This window comes from Schistocerca americana, chromosome 4 (assembly GCF_021461395.2).
Source record: "Schistocerca americana isolate TAMUIC-IGC-003095 chromosome 4, iqSchAmer2.1, whole genome shotgun sequence".
NCBI lineage: Eukaryota > Metazoa > Arthropoda > Insecta > Orthoptera > Acrididae > Schistocerca > Schistocerca americana.
Genome location: NC_060122.1, coordinates 600,419,458 through 600,443,821, shown reverse-complemented (window position 1 = coordinate 600,443,821; position 24,364 = coordinate 600,419,458). Strand labels below are relative to the sequence as shown.

The window sequence follows — 24,364 nt, the reverse complement described above, 5'->3', positions numbered from 1 at the left end:
ATATTGGAGGAGAAAATTACAAAAACTGAAAACTTATTATGATTATAATGAAGCACAGGAAATTTCAAAACATTACATTCAAACGAATAAAATTCATTAAGTAAGACACTTCGCTATTGTTTTTAAATAAATAAAATATTTTGTATGCAACAAGCCTTGAACTCAGAATCTTCCGATTAGCAGCCCAACACCTTAACCATTACGCCAACGCAGCTACTCATTTCTCGCCTCACCTGGAGCACTTTAAACGTATGCAAAATACCGACAAACACTGTTGGGATGACTATGAATTACTCACGTTGCGTCGAAGTACAATAGGAAATAAACAATTACCGCTGTTCTTTATTGCGAAAAAGCGGTTCGTGAGACTGATACAAACACCTTTCCTTGCTATCGCCTGAATTAGGAGGCTTATTGTTTGTTTGGTTTAATTAATTAATAGAATATGAAGCAATTGGTGTAAAGAATGCTTTTTCCAAACTTTCTATAAAAGAAAGTCTGCTATCAAGACATTGCTTTTGTTCAATTACTTCATTTATGACTGAACGTTTCTAAAATTGAAGACACTCGTCCGTGCTCTGCACTGCAGTCGAGATCAGGCAACGTCGTTCTCTGTTCATTGGCTGACTGCGATTTGTTACGTCAAATGCGCAGAACGAACCTAAACTCGGCCGCCAAGATATATGACGCGCACCTTAGGACGGGTTACTGTCCGGTCTGCAGAAATCTGTTGGCAAGCGGGGTTCACAGTCCTTGCGAGGCAGACAGAAGAGCTACTTGACTGAGAAGTAGCGGCTCCGGTCACGGAAACTGACAACGGCCGGGAGCGCGGTGTGCTGACCACATGTCCCTCCATATACGCATCCAGTAACGCCAGAAATCTGAGGATGACACGGCGGCCGGTCGGTACCGTTGGGCGTTCCAAGGCCTGTTCGAACGGAGTTAAGTTTAGTTTTTATATCTGACGGGAAAGGGTAAATAACTTACAGAAATATTTGATACAGCGCTGAAAGCAATATATCTTCCAGTTCTATTCCCGCCTAACACTGTTTGTTTCTGACTTTCCCGCTAGTTGGCATGCTCGAATGAGTTATTCCGACAGTCACCATGAAGTCATATAACGGTGCAGAGCGAGCGTAGTGTTGCTTATGGTATCAGGAATCTAAATCCGCTACAACAATTTAGAGGCGATTCCAAGGTATATTTTACAAGGGACCACCTCAAAGACAAACTGTTATTCATCGGTGCAATTGTTTCGCTTGGAACGCTGAGTCGGAATAGGCCAACAGTCTCTGACAGAGCAAATAAGCACGTTCGGCGGTCTTAGATTTAACCCCAAATGGACTTCCGTGCACAGGGATACATTAAAAGCAAAATGTTTGTATTCCCGCTTCCATGGAACGTTGACGAGCTGCGACAGCGGATAAACAAGCAGCTGCCACCATACATCAAGATTTCTTTCATAAGGTTTGCCAGGAAATGGATTATGGATGGGACATTTGCTGTGTTACAAAAGATACCCGTATTGAACATTTGTAAACAAAACTTGAAGATATACTGCATTCAGTGCTGTAACAACATTTCTGCAAGTAATTTACTTCTTTCATAATTAAATGTTACTTTTGTATAACTAATTTATAAACACCCTGTATCTTGCACACTAAGTGAAATAGTTTTGTCACGGATACTAGGATGCATGGTGTGGTTCGCGAGGTGTATGCGCAATAGCAAACCGGGTGGCTGATGTCGGAGTGAGCCCAATCAGCGCTCAGTACCCCACAATTGCTATAACGCTTGTGTTGTAATTGCGTTTACGAGCGAAAACAAAGTTCTTTACGGCAGTGAGAATTTCTGTTAGTGACTGGTGACTGAGTTCAGAGTTACGTCGTCGTTATTACTACGTTTTTCTTCCGTCAGTCTTCTGACTGGTTAGATACGGCCCGCCACGAATTCCTCTCCCGTGCTAACCTCTTCATCTCAGAGTAGCACTTGCAACCTACATCCTGAATTATTTGTTGGATGTATTCCAATCTCTGTCCTCCTCTACAATTTTTGCCCTCTACAGCTCCCTCTAGTACCATGGAAATCATTCCCTAATGTCTTAACAGATATCCTATTATCCTGTCCCTTGTGTTTTCCAAATATTCCTTTCCTCTCCGAATCTGAGCAGAACCTCCCCATCCCTTACCTTATCAGTTCACCTAATTTTCAACATTCGTCTGTAGCACCACATCTCAAATGCTTCGATTCTCTTCTTTTACGGTTTTTCCTCAGCCCATGTTTCACTACCATACAATGCTGTACTCCAACGTACATTCTCAGAAATTTCTTCGTAATTAAGGCCGATATTTGATGTTAGTAGACTTCTCTTAGGCAGGAATGCCCTTTTTGCCATTGCTAGTCTGCTTTTGATGTCCTCCACGCTCCGTCCGTCATTGGTTATTTCACTGCCTAAGAAGCAGAATTCCTTAACTTCACCTACTTCATCACTATCAATTCTGATGTCAAGTTTCTCATTGTTGTCATTTCTAGTACTTCTCATTACCTATGTCTTTCTTCGATTTACTCTCAATCCATACTCTGTAATCATTAGACTGTTCATTCCGTTCAACAGATCATGTAATTCTACTTCACGTTCACTCAGGATAGCAATGTCATCAGCGAATCGTATCACTGATATCCTTTCACCTTGCATTTTTATCCCACCTGTGAACCTTTTCTCCATCATTGCTTCTTCGATGTAAAAATTGAACAGCTGGGCGAAAGACTTACATTTCATTCTTGGTCGTCCAGTCTTATTATTCCCTCTTGGCTCACACACGTATTGCATATTACTCGTCTCTCCCTATAGCTTATCCCTAGTCTGCTCAGAATTTCCCACATCTTGCACCATTTGACACTGTCGAACCCTTTTTCCAAGTCGACAAATCGTTTGAACGTGTCTTGATTTTTCTTTAGTCTTGCTTCCATTATCAACTGCGTCATCAGAATTCCCTCTCTGGTGCCTTTACCTTTCCTAAAGTCAAACTGGACTCCATCTAATACATCCTCAACTTTCTATTCCATTCTTCCGTGCATTATTCTTGTCAGTACCTTAGATGCATGCGTTGTTAAGCTGATGCTGCGATAATTCTCGCACTTGTAAGCTCTTGCAGTCTTCGGAATTGTGTGGACGAAATTTTTCCGAAAGTCACATGGTATGTCGCCAGACTCGCACATTCTACGCACCAACGTGAACAGTCATTTTGTTGCCAATTCCCCACAATGCTTTTAGAAATACTGAAGAAAAGTTATCTGTCAATCTACTTTATTTCATCTTAAGTCCTACAAAGCTCTCTTGAATTCTGATTCTAATGTTAGACCCCCTATCTCTTCTACATTGACACCTGTTTCTTGTTCTATCACATCAGACAAATCTTCTCCCACATAGAGGTTTTCAATGTACTCTTTCAACCTATCCGCCTTCTCCTCTACATTTAACAGTGGAATTCCCGTTGCTCTCTTAATGTTACCCCCCCCCCCCCTTGCTTTTAATATCACAGATAGTTGTTTTCACTTTCCCATATGCTGAGTCACTCCTTCCGACAATCGTTTATTTTTCAGTTTCTTCACGTTTTTCATGCATCCATTTAGTCTTAGCTTCCCTGCACTATCTATTTGTTTTATTCATCAGCGACTTCCTTTTCTGTACTCGTGAATTTCCCTAAACGTTTTTGTAATTCCTTCTTTCATCGATCAGCTGAAGTCTGTCTTATGTTACCCATGGTTTCTTCGCAGTTACCTTCTTTATATCTATGTTTTTCTTTCCTACATACGTAATTGCCCTTTTCACAAATGTCCATTCCTCTTCAACTGTATTGCCTATTGAGCTATTCTTTACTGCTGTATCTATACCCATAGTGGACTTCAAGCATATGTCGTCATTCCTTAGAACTTCCGAACCCCATTTCTTTGTGGGTTGATTCTTCCTGGCTAATCTTTTAAACCAGATTACTATTCATCACTACTATATTGTGATCTGAGTTTATGTCTGCTCCTTGGTACGCCTTACAATCCGGTATCTCATTTCGGAATCTCTGTCTGAGCGTGATGTAATCTAACTGAAATCTTCCCGTATCGCTTGGCCTTTCCCAAGTATACGTCCTCCTCTTGTCTTTCTTGAACAGAGTATTTGCAAATACTAGCTGAAACTTGTTACAGAACTCATTCCTTGTCCTAAGCCCATATTCTCCTGTAACCTTTTCTTCTACTCTTTCCTCTAAAACTGCATTCCAGTGTCCCATGACTATTAGATTTTCATATCCCATTACATATTGTATTACCCTTTCAATATCCTCATACACTTTCTCTATCTCTTCATTTTCAGTTTGCGACGTCGGCATGTATACCTGAACTATCGTGGTAGGTGTTGATTTGCTGTCGATTCTGAAAAAGAACAACCCTATCACTGAGCTTTTCACAGCAGCACACTCTCTACCTTACCTTCCTGTTCGTAACGAAACCTAGTCCCGCCATACAATTTTCTGCTGCTGTTGATATTACCCTATACTCAGCTGACCAGATAACCTTGTCTTCTTTCCACTTCGATTCACTGAGCCCTACTATATCTAGACTGAGCATTTGCATTTCCCTTTTCAGATTTTCTAGTTTCCCTTCCCTTCCACGGTCGAGCTTCTGAAATTCCACGCCCCGACTCGTAGAGCGTTCTCCTTCCGTTGATCATTCAATCTTTTTCTCATGGTAACCTCCCCCTTGGCAGCCCCTCCCGGAGATACGAAAGGGGGACTATTCCAGAATCTTTTGGCAATGGAGAGACCATCATGACACTTCTACAATTACAGGTCACTTGTCCTGTGGATACACTTTATGTGTCATTAATGCAGTGGTTTCCATTGCCTTCTGCATCCTCATGCCGTTGATCATTGCTGATTCTTCTGCGTTTAGATGCAGTTTCCCACCTCTAGGAGAAGAGAGTGTCCTGATCCTCTGTCCACTGCTACCGTCCGCTGTGGCCGAGCGGTTCTAGGCAATTCAGTCCGGAAACGCGTTGCTGCTACGGTCTCAGGTTCGAATCCTGACTCGGGCATGGATGTGTGTGTTGTCCTTTGGTTAGTTAGGTTTAAGTATTTCTAAGTCTAGGGGATTGATGACGTCAGATGTTAAGTCCCATAGTGCTTAGAGCCATTTGTCCACTGCTCCGCCATCTTTGACAAGGCCGTTGGCAGAATGAGGGGAGACTTCTTATTCCGGAAGTCTTCGACAGCCAATGTTGATTATTTATCAAAATTTCAACAGTGACGGGATTCGAACCCAGGACCGAAGACGTTTTGATTATAAGTCAAAGACGCCACCCCTTTTTTTTAGTTTGTTCATTGCTGTTCGCTCTGTTTGTTAGGGGCGGGCGTCCCATGACGCTTGTTCAACTTCATCACTAACCCACTAAGTAAGTTTTTTTTTATTTCAGAGGGCAGCTAACCCTCTGACCGAACATGCTGAGCTACTGTACCGGCATCCTAGACCACCGATGATTATTAATTATTACTAAATAGTTGTAGTAGTAATTATTACTATACTGAGGGATTTTCTTACAGTAAGTTTTTAAGTGAAAAATTACGGTTTGCAGCGCGGTCGCCAGTTGTACGCCTACTGACCATAGCAGATAACTAAGTAAGTTAGGAATTAAATTTCACATATTTCCTGCAAACAATGAGACGAAACAACGATGGATAGATGTTTGTAAATGTGCAAATTTGTTTTCAGTTGGAAATGCTTGTGTCTGTAATATTTTATAGACTTGGATTGCGAATGGGATTTGAAAAGCGAACTACAGAACAGTTCTTCGAAATGCAAGTTGAAAATTGATGTTGTTCAAACTCTAAATCAACCATCCTTCAGAGCTGATTTAGGACCCACTAATGAGCCTAATAATGACAGGAATATTAGAGCACAAAAACGAAGCTACCTTAATGAGGTAGAAGATATTTTCAATGTAAATATGTTACCAGCTAATGAAGAAATTACTACTAGACAAAACGTTAACCATGAAAACAAACACTGTTGTGCATGCAGCTATGCTTACACCAACAATTAGAAATTATGAAAACATAAGTAAAAGGTCTTTGGCAAAAAAAATGCTGTTTTACAGGATAGTTTCTCTCGGTTTAGCGCTGAGTTACCGAAAGCAAGCCCAAAAAATGATTCAGGGCTTTTTTTCTGACAAAAAGTGGTTACGAAATGACGGTGTACTGACTGGTCATCTGAAGATATTGCAAAGGCTGCGACTTTTTGTTGCCTATCTTATGTTTTGTCAGACATTCATTGAAATATCCTCTTCCTGGTGAAGTCACTGTTAAAGAGACGACACAGTCATTTTAGCATTCCATAAGGTTTATTTGATTTAAGCCTTAGTGGTCTGAAAAATCAAAGTTATTAACAAAATTTTAAAAAGATGAAGTCTGGAGGCATTACACTAGCATTTTGCCGACGATAGAGAAAAACAGTTTAACTAATATAAAGCTTAATAATAAAGACAATAATAATACAACAAACCTTGAAGAGCTCTATTACATTTATACCTGCATATAAGTTAAGCAGGTGTGCTCCGTGTGTCTGTAAGCTTCAATACAGTGCGATGTGGCGAGAGGGTTCACAGTGACGTCACAGCTCGTGTATTCTAGTATACGTGAGATTGGTCATGACTGCTCTCCCAAGGATCTCAATAATTCTGAGGCAGTGCCGCTTATACTATGCACGTTGTTTCCACTTGGGCCTTTGAGTGTTCGGCCAAATTCTTCTAGCGTACCATATCTCTCATCTTCGTTTACGACCTATTCCCATTCTACACAATTGCCTTCGTTACGAAAGAAAACTTCACTAAGACCTCTCTAGCGTCGCCGGTTTCATGTCATCAACCTGTTAACATTTGCAGTAGTGCTAACGCATATGATTATAAATTCGCCTACTCTTTGTAACGCGCCCTCATTCTCTCCGGCTGGCTCCATAATGGAAGGTAATCGAGCTTTCCGCATTCGGTTGTCGCCAGGCAGCCGGTAGCGATTACCTTGCTCCAGAACCGCCACACTCCATTCCCGCGGCCAATTTCGCACATACCTGCCCGCCGACGAGCCGCCGCTAATGGATTCCATGCCTTGGGGAGAGCAGCGCCGCTGCGACGGCAGCGGCAGATTAGCGAACCACGAGCTTACGGGTATTTCCCGAGTCCCTAAGGCCTTCTGGGCCGCTCGGGTGCTGGACCGCTAATCCCGCCAAATGCGATTATTCTGCATATCGCCCCTCCACAAAATGCTCCCCAACTGTTGCACAGCCAGAATTAGAGCGCTGCGCAGTTCGCGCTCTGCTGCAGTTTCATTCTATTCAGCTTTCAGGACACGTCGACGTTGGCTGTGTTAAATGTAATCCAGATACTCAAGATGCTCTTTCAGACTTTCTTGGCGAAAATAATTACCTCCAAATTTTCGAGTTTGAATTGGAGCTAACGTTACGTTTGCGTGTTTCGACACCTTGGATATGCTCCGGATAGTGAGCAGACAGGATCTATGGCCAGAATTCTGGAGATGGTGATGCAGTCGTTTTGAACGCAGACGGTTATCTATTCCCCGAAAAATAAAAACAAATTATATTATTTGATTCATAGCTGTTACTTTTCAGCAGCCGTAGCATAAATTCAGTCGGCAGTTGTACAGCTATTAATTAATCGAAAGAGGTGAAGTGACATAAAAATATCTGTGCAACTGAATTTTATTCTGAAATGATTATCACTTAACGAAACAAATTTAATGTAATTTTAGTTACTGAATGTTGGTATATTCAACTTAAAATTACATAGTATTCTATAAGGTGCTATCGAAATTTTACATAAACCTTACTTAGCATTTGCAGAGAACACAAGTACTGCCCTCAGTCGTAATAGAAGTACAGGAATAGAGAAGATAGTAAATAATGTTAGCAAATGTTACTGAAACTTGTAATAAGGCCGTCTTGTCCCACTGCTGAGTTGTTACATAAAATGTAGATGACACAATCATTTTAACCAAGATACATAAACTTAGCTAATGTCAATAAGTACAATTATTAACTAATTTTTAACATAAGGGCTTTTGGCCGGCCGGCGTGGCCGAGCGGTTCTAGGCGCTATAGTCTGGAACCGCGCGACCGCTACGGTCGCAGGTTCGAATCCTGCCTCGGGCATGGATGTGTGTGATGTCCTTAGGTTACCAGATTGAGATTTTCACTCTGCAGCGGAGTGTGCGCTGATATGAAACTTCCTGGCAGATTAAAACTGTGTGCCCGACCGAGACTCGAACTCGGGACCTTTGCCTTTCGCGGGCAAGTGCTCTACCATTGGTATCTATGATGGTACAGCACTTGCCCGCGAAAGGCAAAGGTCCCGAGTTCGAGTCTCGGTCAGGCACACAGTTTTAATCTGCCAGGAAGCTTCATATCAGCGCACACTCCGCTGCAGAGTGAAAATCTCATTCTGGAAACCTCCCCCAGGCTGTGGCTAAGCCATGTCTCCGCAGTATCCTTTCTTTCAGGAGTGCTAGTTCTGCAAGGTTCGCAGGTGAGCTTCTGTAAAGTGTGGAAGGTAGGAGACGAGATACTGGCAGAAGTAAAGCTGTGAGTACCGGGCGTGAGTCGTGCTTCGGTAGCTCTGATGGTAGAGCACTTGCCCGCGAAAGGCAAAGGTCCCGAGTTCGAGTCTCGGTCGGGCACACAGTTTTAATCTGCCAGGAAGTTTCGTCCTTAGGTTAGTTAGGTTTAAGTAGTTCTAAGTTCTAGGGGACTGAAGAGCTCAGATGTTAAGTGCCATAGTCCTCAGAGCCATTTAAACCATTTAAACATAAGGGCTTTCTCTAAATTCAGAGGAAACAAAAAGAAATGTACTCAGCTCACCACATGAATGGGTACTATACTAGTAGTAAACGGTGCGGTTAGCGTAGAATCTTCCAGATCTGTTGGTGGATATTAGATGTGAAGTTAAAAAAATCTTGGAGCTTATTAACCATCCACATTCATTAGCATTTCGTTTTGGTGCTGTAATGTTTATTAATGCTTGGATATGTAAATAGCAACCCATAGTGCACGAAGCGCTAGTTGTCAAAAAACTGCCTTTTGCTTCAGCCTACAACAATTTTTTGGTTCTTTGACGTTGTCTTATTCACAGTACTGAATCAGATTCAGATTCAGTGGTATGACATCTGCGTGGTTAAAGAAAAAGTTGTTGAGGACAGGAAAGCATGTGTCACAACTGGTACTCTTTGTTCGAACGCCACTGGGATCGTAAAAGCCGTACAGAAAACCCCTTGCCACTGGTGACGGACCGGGCTCCAACCAACTTGTAACGCAGCGACCTTGCCAACCACATGGAAAGGTCATGGCATCTGTTGCATGGGGGCTTAATTATATATTATGAATGCAAATTCTTTTTAAATTTTTAGTAGCTGTATGTCCGATTACGAAGTCTCGTAAACGATTGGCCCTGACTAGTTTTAGTACGCAATCTGACTGCATAGAATAACAACAAAGAATGAAAGAAAATTTTCGTTAACACAATTAATTAATTAAGTCCCCAGCAGCTATAAAACCAACGCAACATCAAAGCACAAGTGTAACTGTTCTGTGTGTGGAAGTGTGATTCAACGTACACATCTGGCACGGTTCTTCTTCAATAAGACAAGAAATTTTAAATATCATTTATACTGAAGTAATTAAAAAAAATAGAAATACTATAATTGTGTAAGGAAACCAGAATCACTCTAATACAAGAATACAAGCCAGGTGCTTTGTTGACTGAACCTGTAATGACGCTTTATTTAAGACATGGAAATAATAAAAAAACGGGAATATTTTACCTTCATATATATTGACGAAAAGCACTCTGATCATTACAATATCTCCATTCGAACAACATCTGCTGTCTAGCCCATCAAATAACTGCATAAAACATGGAACAAGCACTCTCCACTACGACTTCTCGACAAGAACTTTTCACTACGACATCTCAGCAAGTACTTGCACTGACCTTTCAATAATCTAATATATGAAATACAGTAAGCAATACAACTTCTTTCATACATGTGACTTTACATAATAGTTTACACAATACACAAAAAATCAATTTATACAAATGTTCACATAAAATGCTTTGAATGATTAAAAAAAAAACAAGTAGTTGATAGTTCCAGCAGTAGCACCCAGCAATGGTCAACAGGTGCAAATACCAACAAGTGACATCATTTTAGTAGAAGCAGTTCCATTAGTGGCACCCAGTAATGTTAAGTAGGTGCAGACACCAACAAGTGACATTATTTCAGTAGAAGCAGTTCCATCTGTGGCACCCGGCAATGTTCAACAGGTGCAGACAGCAACAAGTGACATTATTTCAGTAGAAGCAGTCCATCATTGGTACCTAGTAATGTTGAACAGGTGCAGACACCAACAAGTGACATCATTTCAGGAGAAGCAGTCTATCAGTGGCACCCAGTAATGTTGACAAGTGCAGACACCAACAAGTGACATTATTTCAGTAGAAGCAGTCCATCAGTGGCACCCAACAATGTTGAGCAGGTGCAGACACCAACAAGTGACATCATTCAGCAGAAGCAGTTCCATTAGTGGCACCCAGCAATGTTGAACAGGTGCAGACACAAACAAGTGACATTATTTCAGTAGAAGCAGTCCATCAGTGGCACCCAGCATTGTTGAACAGGTGTAGACAGCAGTCCATAATATTCACTATCACTAATCACACTGTTCATCAGAGTTTATAAGCAGAAATTAAACATGTCCTAGTGGCACCAATCATGTAGAAAAAGTACAAATAACAGTCCATAATATTCACTATCACTGATCAGACAGTTCAGGTATGAACAATAGTTTGAATGCACACACAATTGCTTTTACAAAATTATTATCAATACTCTTACACTAAACATACAAAATATAAGAAACACACAAATCACATCAGATAATTGTCATATTAACTATTACAAATGCACAAATATCAGTAAACCTATAATATTTATGGGTGTCAGTGCAAGCCACAACAAACAAGTAAAATAATATTTAGGAGGTAAGTCGGTACCACTTTTTTGGGATTACGAAGGGAAAACACACAAAACACACTCACTCATCTTTCATCCACATTAAGTACTACTGTGTAATTAAATAGTGTTAACTGTGTAAATGCAATTCCGTCAAAGTTTGATGTTCATCATGTGTATCTAGTAGTAGTGGCAGCAATGTATAACAGTCAATAATAGTTAGTCAATGTCATAGTCATCATGTCACGACCAATGTTTGCCAAGCCAGATCAAAATGTACGGTTGCTGAACAACTGTCAGTGTGACAAGATATACAAATGCTTCCTCTCTCCAAAAAAAAAAAAAAAAAAAAAAAAAAAAAAAAATATGTACTGCTTATTGATTTAACAAAGTGTGTGTAGACAATCTTCCTTCCACTTGAGTGTTCTAGTCTGCCATCTTCATCCTCCTTGTTCTATATAAACCAACAAAAAAAATATGCTCCTCACTTACTTTACCTCTTATCCACCAAAACTCCAATAATCATCACATAATCTTAATAGTTCAATAATACCTCTTACGTCGATACATATAAACCTTATCATCAATATCATTTACCTTACCTCTTGTCCACCAAAACTCCAATAATCACCAACTTCACATAATCTCAATACCTCAATAATATCTCTCCAATACGTTGACACATATAAACCTTATTACCAATATTATTTCACTTCCATAACAACTCTTTCTTCTAGTCAATCTCCTAGAATAAGTACAGATAAAATACTAGTGCAAACTTCAGTTCATCATCCCATAGAATCTGAAGACACAATGTCCACACACAACCTCTGTGTAGTCCACCTGAGCCAACTCTTCTACTCATTATGAATTATAAAATACATTCTGGTTACCTTGTCCATCATTAAACAAAAGAAATGCATACATGACCTCTAACAGCCTTTAGTTCGAATAACTCTCAGTAATTAAGTACGATTACGGAGTGTGAATGATCATAATATTTCACAGTGTGTACACCACTTCAAGAATCATGGCAGAAGCAAACATGTGGAGTATTTTTTGTGTCAAGTGTCACTTCCTATTTCAATTGCTCACGAAGAAGCAGTGTAATAACTGTCAATGGTCTAAACCTAGTGTTGGTATGTCATGTCGTTAACTTCCTTCCTATTAGCATAAATTTATACAGTTTTCATAAAACCTCCAGCTCATGTGACTTCTATGAAGTTTCTTGTACTAATGTCGTTCGTCGAATTATAGCAGTTCATTTTCTTATCTTAAAAATATAAGGCACTGAGCGTAAGCAAAACATGCAATAGCGAGTAAATATACCAGTGGAGAACAGAATGTCAACAAGTGGATGAAGCACAATTCCTACAACGAGGCTCTGCCAAGCGAATAATCTATAATTAATACCATAGTGTGACCTAAACTCTATGTTTGTACACAGTATATCAGCATTTCTATATACCAAATTAAAGAGTAGTTATGACAACAAAACAGAAATGTGTAAATATGCAATCCATAAGCAAGGCAGCAAATATGTTATCTAACATAATAAACAGGTCATTAGCATCACATCAACATAAGCAAATAAATTTTCATATGTAATCTTAATAAGTAAACATGAAGGCGCAAGCAGGTAAATCACAAAGTATAACTTACATACATAACCATAGTCAGCACAATTAATCAGGTGACAATTATAATTTAAATAAATAAGCACAGCAGGCACATAAAAAAAATGTGACATCAGTGAAAAAGCCTAGCAGCCAAGCGATGCATAATATACATAATTAACAACCCTGTTCATTAATCAATCATTGTCAAAATCAGTTAATGTACGCAAGCACGTCGCTTCACACGTAAATTCATACAACATGAAATTTAGCACAAAGTCTGAATCACGTAATCGCGAGCAGCAAATTACGTCGAAAGTACGTACCTAAGTGGAAATATGTCACCTGAAAAATAAACTCAATTAATAGTTACTGTTGTGTCTAGACAAGACAGCCTAGACATAATGAGAGGAAGCCGAAAGGCACGCGCTAAGCTAAAGCAGGATGGCATGAGGTCTGAAACAGGATACGTAATGAATGCTATAAAGAAAAGTACGCAGCTTCTGGAATACTTAACTTTAATCCATCCTTTTGGTACATCTGGAGATTGTGGCGATACAAGTGAGACTCTTTAGATACATGCAATAAACTACTAATGGCGCCTTGCTAGGTCGTAGCCATGGACTTAGCTGAAGGCTATTCTAACTATCTGCTCTGCAAATGAGCGAGGCTTCGTCAGTGTGCATCGCTAGCTACGTTGTCCGTACAACTGGGGCGAGTGCTAGTCCGTATCTCGAGACCTGCCTTGTGGTGGCGCTCGGTCTGCGATCACACAGTGGCGACACGTGGGTCCGACATGTACTAATGGACCGCGGCCGATTTAAAGCTACCACCTAGCAAGTGTGGTGTCTGGCGGTGACACCACAGTTACCTTTTTAGTTTATTACTTTCTTCTTCGAAATGACATTCTTCCTGAAAATTTCTCCATAGCAAGTCCTCTTAACGTCGGACACACACAGAATTTACCTGAAGTTCTTAAATATTTTATACAAACGTATCCTGAAAAATACTGAACGTTAATAACATAATTTACCAAGTCACTATAGCTTTATACTGAATTTAATCGGAGAAATTAGACTGTGTATTTGTTTACGGCTGTCAGTGCATTCGCACTGAGCGCTCGATCAGCTGTAGGCGAGTGACGTAGGAAGTAATTGTTTGCGGTCAACGACTGCCTTGTGCGGCGCGCAGACTTGACTGTTGCTTTGAGTCTGTGCCGCCGCCGAAACACAGCGCAGTATCCTTGTATTCTCTGCATGTTTACATGTAACTGTTAGTTTCTCTAAAGTATGTCATTCCACAAAAATTTTAACGTTAGATATATGATGTACTCCCTTAGAGCGTCGAGATTTAAGAGTTTCTACTTCGACAGTGTTATCATGAATAATTTTTGCGAATTCTATATGGACCGTTATAAAGCAGAAAAAATTTGCGACACAAGCCCTTTCCTTTGTGAGACAAACGATGAGACTTAATTAACACCTTTTGGCCAACTGAAAAAGTTTTTAAACGACCAGGACACTTAGCTGATTTCTCTCTTCTAGCAGCCGCAGATGCAATATTTTGCAGAGCCAGGTTCACAACTTCAGAATGCCGCAGTTTCCGTGCAGGCGGAAAAGGTACGATTTCTGGAATGCGATTTGTCGGTGCTTTGTTTTTTAATGTCAGTATAGGCGGTAAAGAAGTTGAATCATTAGGGAGTTCGTTCAGAATGTTTTGAAAAATATGAAGATACTGATCCCACGTTCTGTGATTCTGATGACAATAAAGACGACACAATTTATTGATTTCCTTCATCCATCTCTCTGAAGCGTTAAATTGAGGGTGAAAAAGTGAAATGAAGATTGGTTTAATCTTACGACGCCGTAGAGTACGAAGCCAAATTTTAGAGTGAAACTGTGATCCATTATCTGATATAACCTTATCAACATGAACCACTTCTTTAAGAAAATGTTTGATGAAAGCGTTAGATACTGAACGAGCTGTTGCTTTGCATAAAGGTGTAAAACACACGTACTTTGATGTCAATTCCACTGCTACGAAAATGTACGCAAAACCATTAGTAGAACGAACCACTGGACCGAACAAATCGACTGCAGCCATCTCCTTTAATTTCGCTGGAATGATAGGAAACAATGGTGCTCTGTGAGAAATAGTTGGCGGCTTAGCCTTTTGACATAATTTGCATTTGGCAAGAACAGATCGAATACGTTTTTCCGTATTACTGAAGTAGCAATTTTCTCGCAATTTATGAAAGCATTTTCTGGGACCAAAGTGTGCGTAACTGAAATGTATATACCAAATCAGCTTATTAACCCACTCATGAGGAATACAAACTAACCAAACAGAGTTGTCGACCGATTTTCGTTTAAAAAGAACTTTCCAGATAGTTCGCAAAAACGAGGTGTGGCCAAATTGTCCAATCTAACAAAGCGTCTAAGAAAATTACAGACACCAAGGAAACTACGAACATCACGTTTTGTAGTAGGAACAGCATAATTACAAATAGCGTCTAGTTTCTCTGGATCAGGAAGAATACCTTCTGTAGAAATAATGTGACCGAGAAATTTCACCTGAGAACGACCAAATTCAGATTTTTCTAAGTTCACTGTAATGCCAACTCTTGCAAAAATACGTAATAATGAATCCAAAATTTTGTTGTGCTCACTCCAAGAACGTTTAGCAATAAGAATATCGTCAACATATGAAGTAATATTGTCACGAAGATAAACAGGTAAAATTTCGTTTAAACTACGAATGAATGCTGATGAAGATACAGTAAGTCCAAATGGTAATTTCCGAAATCACTTTTAGGTAAAATAGTCATATCCGGTTATTGTTTACTTACTCTCTAGATAGATTGATAGTCGAAGAGTTGTTTTGACAGATGCAAAGAATAGTAAAAGAGTAGGCAGCGGTGCAGAACACTAAAAGGGAAATAGCACCGCTACAGCTCGGGGCCCTATGCACGCTACGGCACATATTCACTTAGTGTAGTGAATCCCCTGAAGACTTTAATAGCCGCACATAATTTCCAGTTTGTGATTTAGCGGCCAATTTGGTGGAAGTGCGTACATAAATTGATCTAACCATGAACATGGATGTATGTCACTCTTAGAATTACTAAAGATCTTAAATTTCCGAACAGTCAAAAAGTGTTTATAGTCAAAGTTTTCGCCTCGTGGCGACAAAGACCTACCGCGACTGTCCCAGTCCGAATGTCGATTATTGTCAAGTTCGCGCGCCTGGCGCTCTCTTGTTGCATCCAGTAAATGAAATAAATTATTTTCTTCAAAGCCCTCTGCTGTCTGTGATTCTAAATTTCTTCTGCTGTCTTTTCCTACGATTTCGCCTTCAATTTGTTTGACTTGCTTTCGTAATGCCTCAACTTCCCTTTTAACGCGTTCATTTAATTTTCCCTGATTTTCAACATGTTTATTTATGTTCTGGTACTCTTCAGTTTCTGCAAATGGTAATGGAGCTGTATCATCCGAATCTCTGTCCCCATTTAAGCTAAGACTTGTCAATTTATCTGAAATCTCCTCAACTCTTTCCGATAAGTCACCTAATTGTTCTTTCTGTTTATTTACGTCTCCTGTAAGTGTCGCGACTCGGGTTTCAGTATTGACACATTTGGTAGTTAACTGTTCATATTGTTGTGTTAGGTTATTTAATCTGTCATTTGGTACGGATTCCTCGATTCTCTCAAATATTTCCTCCTTATCGTGTGCACGTTGTAAATTTAACTCTGAAAATTTCTGTACTAGCATGCGATCTCTTTCCTCCTGTTCTCTATCCTGTTCCTTTTGTCTGATTTCTATTGAAATTAATCTATTATTGTGAGCATTCAAAATCGGTTGTACTTCTTCTCTAATTTCTTTCTTTAATTCATCTTTCATGTTTTTGAATCATGTCCCTATTCGTGAATCTAACCGTGTTTCCATTGTTCCCATATCAGTTTTAATTGTTCCTATCTCTGTTTTAATTTCAGATCGTAACTGTGACCCCAGTGAGTCTAACCGTGTTTCCAAAGTTCCCATCTCTGTTTGAATTGTTCCTATTTGTGATCCCAGTGAGTCTAACCGTGTTTCCATTGTTTCCCTTTGTGAGTCCAACCGTGTTTCCATTCGTGATCCCAAATTTAATATAGCACCCATCAACTGCTCCATATCTTCTGTCGTTAATCTCGTATTCTGAAAATTTTTTGATTGTGAAAAATTTTGAATCGGTTCCGGACTATTTTCCCGACTTATTAAATTGTTTTCAACTTCATTATTCATCATACTGTTCTCCTGTGTTGGCGAGTTCGCCATGTCAACAATTTCGTCATTCTGACTATCCATCATTTTTGCCTTTTTCATCGATCGCGTAATCATTTACAAAACATACAAAAATCGTCACTGTACGAAAATTACACACAATGATTCCTCATCTCCAACAATACCATTCACACGAAATGATTCCCTCAAACATGATTAACGAACAATTGAAATAATTGCACTAAATTGTCAAACGTGTATACAAGACAACAAAATTAAATTCTGAAACAGCATTAGAAGAATGACAATTACCAAATCTACACATGCAAAATAGACTACAATTACTAAACTACAAATTACTACAACAATACTACTGTCTACTATTTTTACAATCAGAATAATTCCAAGGGACGATCCTGGCAGGGTTGCCACGTGCATGGGGGCTTAATTATATAAATAAGAAATGCAAATTCTTTTTAAATTTTTAGTAGCTGTATGTCCGATTACAAGGTCTCGTAAACGGTTGCGTATTTGTACGCAATCTGACTGCATAGAACAACAACAAAGAATAGAATGAAATTTTCCGTTAACACAATTAATTAATTAAGTCCCCAGCAACTATAAAACGTACGAAACCACAAAGCACAAGTGTAACTGTTCTGTGTGTGGAAGTGTGATTCAACGTACACATCTGGCACGGTTCTTCTTCAATAAGACAAAAAATTTTAAATATCATTTATACTGAATTAATTTTAAAAAAATATAAATACTATAATTGCGTAAGGAAACCTGAATTACACTCTAATACAAGAACACGAGCCAGATGCTTTGTTGACTGAACCTGTAATGACGCATTATTTAGGGCACTGAAATAATGAAAAAACAGGGAACATTTTACCTTCATATATATTGACGAAAAGCACTCTGGTCATTACAATATCTCCATTCGAATAACATCTGCTGTCTAGCCCATCAAACAACTGCATGAAACATGGAACAAGCACTCTCCACTACGACTTCTCGACAAGAACTTTTCACTACGACATCTCAGCAAGCACTCTCCACTACGAGTTCTCGACAAGCACTGACAGTGGAGGCGGCGGAATAATACTCTTTGGCGCAATCTCTGGCGCTGTGGCTGAGTGTAGCCACCTTTCACTTTCCGGACCTAGACCAGTTCTCATAACAAAGGGAGATAGAGAAATAAAATTATTCCTATAATTCCGATCACTGTTTTGAGTAAATTAATATCTAGCTCCGAGCAGACGAATAATTAACTAGGAATTCATCAAATTTGATCATTGAATTAATGCGAGTAAATTAATTTTGCCAAGTATGCATACAGTATCGAGGTATTGTCTACGTAGAGAACTTTCGGTTAGAGAGGGCAGGATAATTTAGAATACCCGATTAATTAATATAGATGTAGATGTAGATAGAAAACGCGCAAGATGGCGAAATCTAGCTTGCTGTTCTGGCCGTTATTTCAAATCGTCGTTGGAGCCACGCAGTGGCGAAGGCACACACAGCTCTGCCGCCTTCTGAGAATTCTGGCCAGGTCGGGGGCACCCTGCATGAGGGGCGGAACTCTACACTCGAAGCGGCCAGAACACCAGGAACGGTTCCACTTTCGTCCCTGGTAGGCCGGTAGTACACTACCAAATTTCTTTGTCAAAGTTGATACGTCAAATATTTATGTCGAGGAAATTTGATGATGTTGTAGGGAACTTTGTCAAATCTCACCTGTCATCAAATAAATATGATCAGATCTAGGGGATTTCATCATCAAAGTCGTTCGTCTCCTGTTTACTGCAATGTTAAATATAACCGCTTCGAGCGCTGGCGTCGCTACAGCTATTTGATATCTCTGTAGTATTTTTTTAAATAAACTTGCTTCGACTAGGATGGGGGGTGAACAAAGAGCACAGTACATGCTATTACTGTGACAGGTGAAATATGCTGCAGGCGATTTCATGTCCACAGTCACAGCTACAGCTCTACATTTGGGAACATCCAGGCAGCTTTTCAGCAAGCTGGAATAGGGGATGTGGTCACAATCTAAAATAAAAAGAAATTCTTTCTCAACTTTCCATCCTGCTTTGTCTATTTTTGGACTCTGGATGCCACAAGATAAAAAGCTCTTCATCTGTTCCGTACTTATTATTAATTTTGTAGTTGTTGGAACACTAATTGTATTAATTAAATTATTCAAAATTAAAAATACTTCCTATTGCTCATATAGTGTACTAAACATTTATTTGCCTTCACATATTCCACCTTCAGTGCCTTATAAATTGCTGTTTCTGGAATTATTTTGGTTAATGTGCAATGTGATATTCGAGTGCCGTGTTGTAAACTAGAGTAGCTCTCTCATGTATCAAGCAATCGCAGTGTCACAGTTTGCCTGTCTTCCGTACATATAGCACTTCTCAAGAGAGTATCCTGTTTTGTAATACGATATGCCACTTTACTGGGAAAATACTGAAATACTCTCTCGTCCATAATGTATGTATTAAGAATTGACTCCCCCCCGCCCTTGCAGCTCTCGTAACAAATTTTGCTGAATGCCTAATACTAGTGCTTCATCCATGTATGTTTTCTTTTTTTTCGCTGCTTTTCTTCCAAATGCACACACAATGCAATTGTGCAACTGCACCGCATAATAATAAGTTGTCGTCCGCCATCTCGAAATTTGGCGAGAAATATAACGACAGCGTAACACCCATTTTTTCAGCGCCACATCAAAGATCTTTGTCAAAGAAATTTGACGAATATTTGAACATATTTCTTTGTCAAAGAAATATGATAGCGTACTACAGGCCTTGGCAACGGCCTTGCCGCAGTGCATACACCGGTTCCCGTCAGATCACCGAAGTTAAGCGCTGTCGGGCGTGGCCGGCACTTGGATGGGTGACCATCCGGGCCGCCATGTACTGTTGCCATTTTTCGGGGTGCACTCAGACTCGTGATGCCAACTGACAAGCTATTCGACCGAATAGTAGCGGCTCCGGTCAAAGAAAGCCATCATAACGACTGGGAGAGCAGTGTGCTGACCACACGCCCCTCCTATCTGAATCGTCGATTGAGGATGACACGACAGTCGGATGGTCCCGATGGGCCACTTGTGGCCTGAAGACGGAGTGCTACCAGCCTTGGGTTGGCTGCGAGGACCTTACGCGTACTGCGGAGGCGTGTTGCTCATAGACTGGGACTTTAAATAACCTGGAGAGCAGCAGTCCTGCCTGAGTCCGATGCAGTTTCTAGAGGAGTCAACATCGCGAAGTTCAGTGTACGGCAGTTACCGCTCTTTAAAATGGTTAGTGCTTCCCACTGCCCTGGGAACTGCATAGGTTTAGTCATCCGGGAACCACGCGTGATGTTTCTAAAGTACTCCGCAATTACGATAGTTGCGACTGCGTTAGTGCTGCGTCTGTACAGCGAAATACTACCATTGCAGACCGGCATGTAGCGTAGTGAGCTGTTTTGGCCGGCCCCTGTTGCTGTTAGCGTGACCCGTGGTTAGTTTCCCTGGTTACAGTGATATAGGCAATTTCATTTCTGGGCTCTCTCTGGGGACTGATCTCCATACTGAAGATTGGTTTGTGAGTGACCTTGTGTACAAGTTTGCTCTCCCAGCGGCTACATTCCGTGTGTATCAATGTATGAATATTTGTGACAAGGCTCCCTCTGAACTTAATTGTTAATTTCTAAATATACTACATTTTTCACCAGCTTACCCCGAGTTTCACTGTCTGTGGCTTCCCTGTTGTCCCTTTTGTAATTCACTTTCTTACTAGGCTAAGAAACACCTGCAGAAGAGACGAAGTCCGTCGCCTGGGGCAGAAGATCCTCAGGCGGGTGATCTGCTAGTGAGCATTGCCAGTTGGAGCTTCATTGCTAATCTGCTACAGTTACTTCCACCAAAAGCCCAGTTACTACAACCTCCACTTTCACTCTCTCCGCCGGCCGGAGTGACCGAGCGGTTCTAGGCTCTTCAGTCTGGAACCGCGCGACTGCTATGGTCGCAGGTTCGAATCCTGCCGCGGGAATGGATGTTTGTGATGTCCTTAGGTTAGTTAGGTTTAAGTAGGTCTACGTTCTAGGGGACTGATGACCTCAGAAGTTAAGTCCCACAGTGCTCAGAGCTATTTGAACCATCTGAATCACTCTCTCCAACCTTCAACCGCTCGTCGTCACATATTTCCGTAGTGGATGAAACTTACTCGTCGCCACGTAAGTTTTGCTACATTCATATAGTATGTAAACTGAAGAGCGAGCAACGCTTTTGATGGGGGAAGTGGCCTTTCCCGGAAGAACGCTGCCACTGGCCTACAGAGGCACCCAAAATCTGTTGCCCGTTACCTGTCTAGTGGTGTAGATCGGCGTGCGGTGATATACGTCGTTTCTGCTCGTGGGATCTTAGTTGCCAATCTCAGTCAGTTAACTTTGTATACTTACTGATATGCTTCGATATCCAGAGGTGATGGATAATCGTCTAGCATTGCAAGAAAATGTGCAGAATACGAGGAAGAGGAGGTATTTGCGGAGTAACGAGCGTTCAATCGTCTCTAATGTTATTATAGCGTGTATTAAAGAGGCGACCCAAAAAGAACTGTTGGCTAATGTTACCAGTCCCAATCAAAGGGCGGCAATTTATGCACAATAGGACGCATAAGAATGGAATGTGAAAATGAGCCGCATGGTTTACTGGAATCGCCACGAAGGAAAACTAATAATTTTGGGAGAAAACCCACCGTTATAGACAGTTTCAAAATCATGTAAAACCTTTGATACTTACGGAACACCGAATCTCTATCTCGGTCACTATTCACCTGATTCTAAGACAAATTGGTTAAAACGCGTGCCCAAAAGCTATTCCAAACACTGCAGAAATTTTCTTTGAAACATGTACAACGATTCTGGACTTCTAAGCAAAAAACTTGACCTACGAGGTGCGTTCACATATTAATTTTTATTTTTTGATAAGAACTTTATTTGTTAATCTACAACAATGTTATCCTCTTCAAAATATTCCTCATTATATACTGTACACTTATGCCAGCGCTTTTTCCAATTCCCGAAACACTTTACGAACTGTTTCTTCAGAATAGTTCATAGGTCTCTTAAATGTGTATTTTTAATCTCATCTATGCTTCTAAAACCGCTGTCCTTTAAGGCCTGCTCTGAAATTTTTGTACCACTTACTCATAACAGGTTCACCAAAAGCAATATTTAACATTTCTAAAAATTTCATACACTTTATTTCATTCTTATAACAAAATTTAATGCAGGTTCTCCAATCTGTTTTTATACAAAACAAATATTCGTTGGTGCTACCACAACACATGTAACCTTTTAGACAGCTGACAACAGAGTAAATACCCAATACGCATAACATTGTACACATACTTTTGAGACATGTTTAGAAAAACACTGATAAAAAAAGTAGTGCAAATCGGACTAATACAACACACAAAATTAAAAATTTCTGCTTACTTTTCAAAATCTCTTCGTGTTGCAAGAATTGTTAAGTTTCAGTGCAGTTGGTTTGGGGTTGGGTTGTTGGGGGAGGAGACCAGAAAGCGAGGTCATCGATCTCATCGGATTAGGGAACCATCCCGCCATTTGCCTTGAGTGATTTAAGGAAATCACGGAAAACCTAAATCAGGATGGCCGGACGCGGGATTGAATCGTCGTCCTCCCGAATGCGAGTCCAGTGTACTAACCACTGCGTCACCTCGCTGTTTCAATGCAGTCCTTCAAAGGAAACTTCTACCTCTTAGTAGAAACACAAAGTATGAACAAGCCTTAAATTCTACATATTGATTGCAAAAAATGGTTCAAATGGCTCTGAGCACTATGGGACTTAACAGCTGTGGTCATCAGTCCCCTAGAACTTAGAACTAGTTAAACCTAACTAACCTAAGGACATCACACACATCCATGACCAAGGCAGGATGCGAACCTGCGACCGTAGCAGTCGCGCGGTTCCGCACTGCGCGCCTAGAACCGCTAGACCACCGCGGCCGGCTATTGATTGCATTATATGGGGTTCGTTTCACGAATAGCAATAGAGGAACATACATTCACATGAACAGCCATTCGGTCCTATGTTTGTAGTAGAATCCTGACTTCCGTTCTTGTGTTAATATTATTTACTCTATAATGTTGTGTTTCGGAAGAAGCTATCGTCTTTTGTATTCCTTGTGGTCTTAATGCATTTGTCTGAAAATAAACGCAGCTGCGAAGTATCTGTACACGGCGTCGCCACAGATTTAAAGCGCGCGCCGCGACAGGGTCGGTACTACGTTGTGAAACAGCCTGTAGAAGCGCCTTGTGACTTAGCTGGGTTGACAGAGTGGGGACTCGCTCGCTCGCTCTTCAGTTTACCGACAGACTATACCACTACTTCACAGTGACTTGATTGCTGAACACAATGCGTTGACCAACAATCCCGAAAGTCGACTCTCGACTTTATGGAAAAAGCCGAGTCCACATATACATGAATGAGATGAAATATAAAAGCTTCTTAACAGTTGTACTACTGACTTATTGATGAAACAAATTGGTATTTAGTGTTCCAGCACCAAGCTACAAAACTGACAATTAATCAAGGAAGAGGTACTTGCGACAGTTCAGTCTCCTGTTTCCAGTATACTGATCACAGTACTCTATAGTTTGAAAGTTAACTTTCTTGCATGTCTTTACAACGCTAATCCCGAGATATTACGAGGATCAGTCAATAATTAAAGAGAGAAATTGGAGTGGAGAAAAAAGCGTTTATTTTCACAAAACAATAGTTTTTCTACTTTTCAACATAATCCCCTCTTTTTTATCCCGGTTGCAAAGAACTCTTTATTTTGACATTTGAACCAATTTCTCACAAACTTTTTCACTTCCTCGTTGTCCTGGAGCTTCTCCCCACGTAATGCCTCCATCATTGCACCAAACAAATGGAAGTCACTAGGTGATAAATCAGGACTGTAAGGGGGATGATCCAGTACTTCCCAGCCCATTTTGTCAATGTTTTCATGCGTTAGTCGAGCAATATGAGCACATGCGTTGTCTTGCTGGAGAATCACACCTGTTCTCTCAGATGCACGACATCTCTCTCTCTCATGGCTGGCTTCACTCTTGTTCAAAAGCAAATCCGAGTTCATTGTACAATGCTCTTCGAGATAATCACAAAAAACTGGACCTTCAGCATCCCAAAACACCGAAACACCGTCAACATGACTTTTCCGGCTGATTCTTGGGTTTTGAATTTTTTCTTGGCAGGTGAGTTGGTGTGCTTCCGCCCCATGCTTTGTGCTTTTGATTCTGGCACAGAATAGTGAACCCATGTTTCATGACAAGTTAAAATTTTATTGATGAAGCGCTGACCTTCTCTCTCATAAAGTTCCTTTAGCTCTGTGCAGATTCTCAA

The 24,364-nt window shown here is 40.5% G+C and overlaps 1 pseudogene; it reads left to right on the top strand.

Moving 5' to 3' along the window:
• Positions 1-19,762: 19,762 nt before the first annotated feature.
• On the top strand, positions 19,763-19,880 carry LOC124614175 (annotated as a pseudogene).
• The last annotated feature ends 4,484 nt before the right edge of the window (positions 19,881-24,364 follow it).